At 30.5% G+C, this 6,403-nt stretch overlaps 1 long non-coding RNA gene across 1 annotated transcript in view; it reads right to left on the bottom strand.

Annotated features, from left to right (window-relative positions):
- Positions 1-5,469: 5,469 nt before the first annotated feature.
- Positions 5,470-6,403, bottom strand: part of LOC136086592 (uncharacterized) — a 3,488-nt gene continuing 2,554 nt past the window's right edge. The window contains exon 2 of the long non-coding RNA XR_010641451.1: positions 5,470-6,386. This is a non-coding gene — a long non-coding RNA (uncharacterized LOC136086592). The remainder of the gene's footprint in view (positions 6,387-6,403) is intronic.

Below are 6,403 nucleotides of genomic sequence, written 5' to 3'. Positions count from 1 at the left end.
GCTTACACAAAAATAATTTGAAAAAAATTGTTATTTACTTTTACAAATAAAAGTAATTTTTTTCTTTGAAATTTTATACTTTACTTGGTAAGTAAGTAAAAAGTAAGTTATATTGTTTACTTTCTCAAAGAACAGTCATTTCATGTTGATTTAACATAAATTTTGAGATAGGTAGCGTATTCAAATCTACTGCCTGTTTTTTTTTCACGTATATCGTAAAGGGTAGTTCTATTATAATTAGGGGCAAATATAGCCTATACTAGTAGTATAGAGACGGGCTCCCTGTCGCATGAGTACTAATAGGGGCTGCTAAATAACCGTTGATTTTTTATTTCTTTTTGTTTGTTTAGCAGATTAAGTTAATGGCCATAATGAAAGTTTGTCAGGGGAAGATGGGGGAAAGGGGGCATAATTTCTTAGCTATGGGTAATTCATGCATGTGTAAAACCTTCCAGCATTTGTGTAAACTTAATAAAAGTACAAGTTGAAATTGTTTTCAGAGCACTGGAGAGAACTCCACTTTTTTGAATCTTTCTTTTTTTTTAATTTTACTTTATCATTCCGGCTTTACTTTGATTTTACTTTATCTTGACACTGGAGAGAACTCCACTTTTTTGAGTCTTTCTTTTTTTTAAATTTTACTTTATCATTCCGGCTTTACTTTGACTTTACTTTATCTTGACAGCATTTCGTCAGGTTAGAATTATTTTGTTTTAACTCTGCATTTGTTTAAACTGAGATAAATCAAGTTGAAGTTTTACACTGAAATGCAGTAGAATTGGCAGTATATTTTTCAATAATGAAAACTTTTTTCAATACTTGGCTATATACTAAAAATAATTATTTGTTTTGAAAAAAAAAGTAAGTTGCTCAAATTGCTATTCTGGCCCGACCCTGTTTGGAGATAATTTCGATAGATACATTTTGCGTTAGTATTATTTTGTGCTATTTCCATATTTTAGTAAAAACAATTTAAACGTTTTGCGAAAAGCAAAAGAATTACAACAAATTACTTTTAACTTAAACGCAAATATAGAAACCTTAAACACTTCGTTGGAAAACTTAAATGGATGGGATGATATAATTAGCTTTCTTATTGCTACTTAGACAGAATTCAACTGATGTTGCTTCTGGAATGATGGGCAGCTTTTAACAAGAGCTATATTATTTAAAAAAAATCATTTCTATCTAAAAAGATTTATTGAAAATAAACAAAGTTTTTAATACAAATAACATGTTAATAACAGTTTGAATGAACCTTATACAACTTATACAACTTATAAAACTGAATGTTGCATAACATAACTAAAGTATATAAATAAAACAATTAAAATAAAATTTGTTTCCGGATGAAGAGTTGAAAAAAAACTACTGAAATAAGGTTTTATAGAAACAAACATCTACAGCTGGCATGTATGGGTACATAGAAACAATGTCTTTTACTTTCTCACTAGAAATTTCAATATTATGTGGAAAACAAGATGCCAATGGAATTGATGGTTCTTCAAGATTACTTCCTGATCCTCTAGTATTTTTTGGCTCAGACAGCCGTGCTTCTTTATAAATATCTGTAAAATGATTCTTGAAATACACATGACCAGGAGCATTAGACCTATATACAAGTGTTTTGACATTAAAGTACGGAACTTTTTTGTAGTTCATAAGACAAGCAATTTTTGAGAAATTTTTGATGTTCTTTTTTTGCATTTGCTATACAAAAAATGGTTTACGTTGGTTAACATTTAATATTGCTTTTACCAACTAGGGAGGGCTGAATATTTCTGCCGAATGTAATGATTACTCAATCTGATTATGAGCAATTCCACGACCGTCACAGCGTGACACCCGTCATTTTTTTTGTCTTAAGCCTTTAATATTTTAATATTAAAATAGATATAAGAAGAACTTTTTTTGCTTTTTAGTTAGCTCATAATAGGTGCTACAAAAAACAAGAAGAAAAATTCGGGTGGATATATTGGCCTCTCATTCATGCAAGAAAATATAAAACGTCACAGCGTGACCAATATTTTCTCAGTGTTTTTTAGTTTTTAGATCAACACCGTGATTCAGCTAATATAGATGAACTGAATTATTAACTTGGCATTAAACAAAAAGTTTAGACATTACTCTTACAAGTTTTATAGCTAAATTACATTTTTTAAATTAAATTTTAAACAGGCGCACCTTTAATTAACTAGTGGTAAACGTCACAGCGTGACGTCACAGCGTAACCAGACACATTTGGGTAGTTATAAACCAGGTAAATGGGCTGTTTTTAATAAATTTAGAACTTAGTAGAGAGGTATTAGACAAATATATAATTTCATCTTCATAAAAATAGTTCTTATATAGTAATCTTCTGAACACGCCCATACTATATCAGTGTCTAATCGCGTCCATATTATATTGCTGTCATATAAACAACGTTTTAAAGTTTTTTAGTGATTTTATTTGTAGACATAAGTTGTTTGACTAAATACTTGGCACTTGAATAGGATGGCATTTGTATTTTCCCATTATTGTTGTTAATTAAGTTCGCTGCAAATATTCCTGGTTTTGCTGGTGTTTATGTAAATAACTCATCAATTTTAAATTTTTAAATTGTATTTATAATATCTTCCATAGAAACAAAATAGACATTGAAATTAGTCTCATTTTTAACAGCTTCATGAAAAGTTATGGCATCAGTTATTATATGTTTTCTCTGGATTATTTTTTGCGTTGCTATTCTTTTAACGGTCCCACCAATAGCATGGACCAATCCTTTCCCATGTGAAGCAGCAAAAAAGTTCCAGAATAATTTTAAATCATGCTGCTCTTCCAACCAGGGTATTGCTGATGCAATAAAACGATATTTAAATTGATTACTTGGCTCGTCTGTTTAAATCTGTAGTATTTTAACACTTGATTCAATATGGTTAGATAATAAATTATGAACAAATACAAGAATAAATTTTTTTGAATGGGTTAAATCATCTGAAGCTATGACAGATGACGAGAATAAATTTTGGTACTAAAATACAGAAGTAAACACAGTAACTTGCTTCTTGTACCAATGTGCTGACTGCACTTTATCTTGCCACAAAGTTGAAAAATTTTCAGCAAAATTCACTTGAAGGACGGCTGTGTCTGGTTTACTTTGAGGTTGGATCTTATGATCACGATGTCTTTGATTGTTTCTGTTTAATAAAATAATGCCAAAGAAATGAATCTAAAGATTTTGAAAAGATGCTGTAAAGATCATCAACTATTCCCTTTTTTTTAATCTTTTTAATATATTCTTTTCCATTACCATCTGCAACTTTTTCCCATTGGTACCATGTAATGCATTTATTCTTGTCAATTTCATTCAAAACATACAGATTATGAAACTTTGCAGCATCTTTGCATGTAGTACACATATTATTATAACAAATGTCTTTTTCACTATCATATACAATGCTAAGAAGAAATTCATGTGAATACAATAGAAAATTTGAATCAAACTTGTGCAGGGCTTCAAGGATAAGAATTATATTTTGATGTCGTTGACAACAACAAACATTTCTTGACATTGAACTAGACAAAAGAACATGTGATGGGCGTAAACTTGCAAACTTTGATTTTCCAACTGATTCTTCAGGATAATCACATTTAAAAACAGCATAAGCTTCAATAACATTCACATACAAATAATGTTTTTGCAGTTTTTTCTTGTTCTTTAATCTCACCACAATGGTGTCTCTTTTACCGGGTGCTTGACGGGATATATCATCACGCTGGTAAAAATAAAGAACCAATTTTACAGTTAAAGCATCTAATGCATTTTCACTAAGTATTTTTTGTGGACTAGGGGTTTCATTCATTTTTGTTAAAAGTTTTTGTACAACTTTTGCCGTCTTTCTGGATGATTTTGGTAGTGCTGATTCGGCTCTCTTAACAGCTTTTCCAAGATTGCTTGAAGATTTGTAAGAGGGTGATGTAATAGCTACAGATTTTGATTCTGCTATTTTTTGTCTGCTCTTTCTCTTTCAATGCCTTTCTTTTTCTCGTTGAGGCTCCAATTTAGCAAGTTGTCTTTATTTTCTCTTTTTTGAATCTTTTTCTTTAAAAACTTTTTTGTCAAATTTTTCTAACTGCCTTTCACGATATTTCCTTTGACGTTAAGCATGAGTAAGAGACACCCTTGAAAGATTAAAAAAAAGCAACACAATTGTTATGGAGATGGACGTATTAAATCCAAGGCCCAATGGAGTTACAACTATCCTTTACAGAGAGGCTCTATGTATCCCAAAACAGAGCCTCAAGAATAACTGAGCAAATGTTGCCTATCCAAAACATACCTATATTTTGTAGTTTTTGTAGAAAACCCAAAGAAAGTTAACTGCACAATAATCTGCCTGATTAAAGTTGATAATAACTAAATTGTAGTTTCAGTTAAGCAGTTTTAAATATTGTTTTAAATTTTGTTATAAAATTGTCACACCGTGACGTCACGGCGTGACATAAAAAGATTCTAAAAATAACTTGAGCTAATTATTTTTTTAAACATGTTAGTATTTATTTAGATGTACTAGATAGAGTTCTCATTGCGCTGGAATTTTGAAATCCTAAATTTTATTGGTTGTCTTAGAAATAAAACTATTGGTACCCTAATTGTCACAGCGTGACATGTCACAGCGTGACAATAGTGGTAATAACGTTTGATTAAAATAAATGGTATTCTGAATTCGTCTGGCAATAAGTATGTTTTTATCATAAATAGCAATGATTAGTGCAGCTAAAAACCTGATTGCAATGAGCAAGAAAGTTTTTGAACTTTTTATAGGCTCAATTGAACTTCAACGATTAAAAACGATTTAAATTATCGCAAAAACGCCTATTTTTACCTTCTGTTTCAGCCCATATAATTTTTTATGATAGCGGCATACTATAACAAACTATATATTTTATGAAAGAGGAAAAGTAGAGCTTTCTACTGATATATAGTACTATGTATATTGGCTTCGTTTAATTTTTTCATTTTTTGTGAGACGGTCGTGGAATTGCTCTTATGTATATTATCACATTCCTGAATGGAGCTATGCCCTGGCTCACAATACTTTTGTTCAATGATTTCAATATTTGGATGATCAATAAGAAACTCACGCAATGCAGCTGACATGACTGTTTCTATTTTGTGGAACACAAGAATCAAACCAAAGTAAAAACTTGTCAATATTAGGAAGATCCTTGTAAACTTGATTTAGCATACATATCACAGCACTAGAAATATCGTTACCAGAACGACTAGACATACCTTCATGCCATAATACACAATATGCTTTTTTGTTCAGCGAAGAGTAACATGTTAAATTATAACAACTGAGCTTTCTTTTATAAAAGAAGTTTTCGACGTTACTTTTTGGTAAGCTCAAGACATTTTGTAGATCAATACAAACTATGGTTGTGGTAGGGGAGTTTAACTTTCGATCCTTATCTCTCTCAATCTTTGTTTCATTTTTTGATGCAATATGCTTGTTATACTTTTGGATTTGCTCTTTATTTGCATTTTCAATAATGCAAAATTGGTAGCATGTATCACAGATCTTTTTTTGGCTTTTGAAATTCAATATTAAATTTAGTGTTAAAAATATTGCGGTACTTACATTCCTTTGCTGGTAAAATTTTATATTGAGTGCAATATGTTAAATATAAATCATAAAGTTTCTTCAAATTTAATGAACCATAAAAGTATTGTTTGCAGGAAATACTTCGACAATAATGTGACTCAACTCGTGGAAACAAGTTAATATGGTTTTCTATACTCTGTTTAGTCATTTCAAGAACTTTTTTTTACAATGTTTTCCCCATTTTGTAGGGGCAGGAATACCAGTTTCAAGTTTATTTTCATGATAGTATGACATTTACCTGCTGCTGATGTCTAATGTAGACAAATAAAACACCTTACATACACGATGTTTGACATTATCGACAAAGAAGTTGTTAAAATAAGTATATTTTCTTCTTGATTTGCTTACTTTATTGGTCTGAGTCGTTTTTTTATCTAATCTTTCAGCAGTTTTACTAAAAAAGTGTTGCTTTTCAATCTGAGACATTCCCCACAGTCCATTAAATAATATTTTAATCTCGTCTTCTGAAACTTTCACGGAACACTTAAACTTGCAACAATTTCCACAATCTTTTTTATTTTTAATACTTTTTGGTTGTATAACCCTGCTTCTGATATTTATATATTCTTTTCCTGATTGCCCAAGTCGCTTTCTTTTTGACTGTTTCCAGTTATAACAGTTTGCTTTACGTTTTTCTTGTTTTCCCACCGTGCAGAGGTAATCGCAGTTGAGCAGCAATTAAAGGATGTGTTGAAACATAGGGAGTAACCATGATATAAGCTTGTTGTGGGTAAACTAACAATAAAAATTAA

Source organism: Hydra vulgaris, chromosome 10 (assembly GCF_038396675.1).
Source record: "Hydra vulgaris chromosome 10, alternate assembly HydraT2T_AEP".
Classification (NCBI taxonomy): domain Eukaryota; kingdom Metazoa; phylum Cnidaria; class Hydrozoa; order Anthoathecata; family Hydridae; genus Hydra; species Hydra vulgaris.
This window is presented reverse-complemented; position numbering and strand designations above follow the sequence as displayed.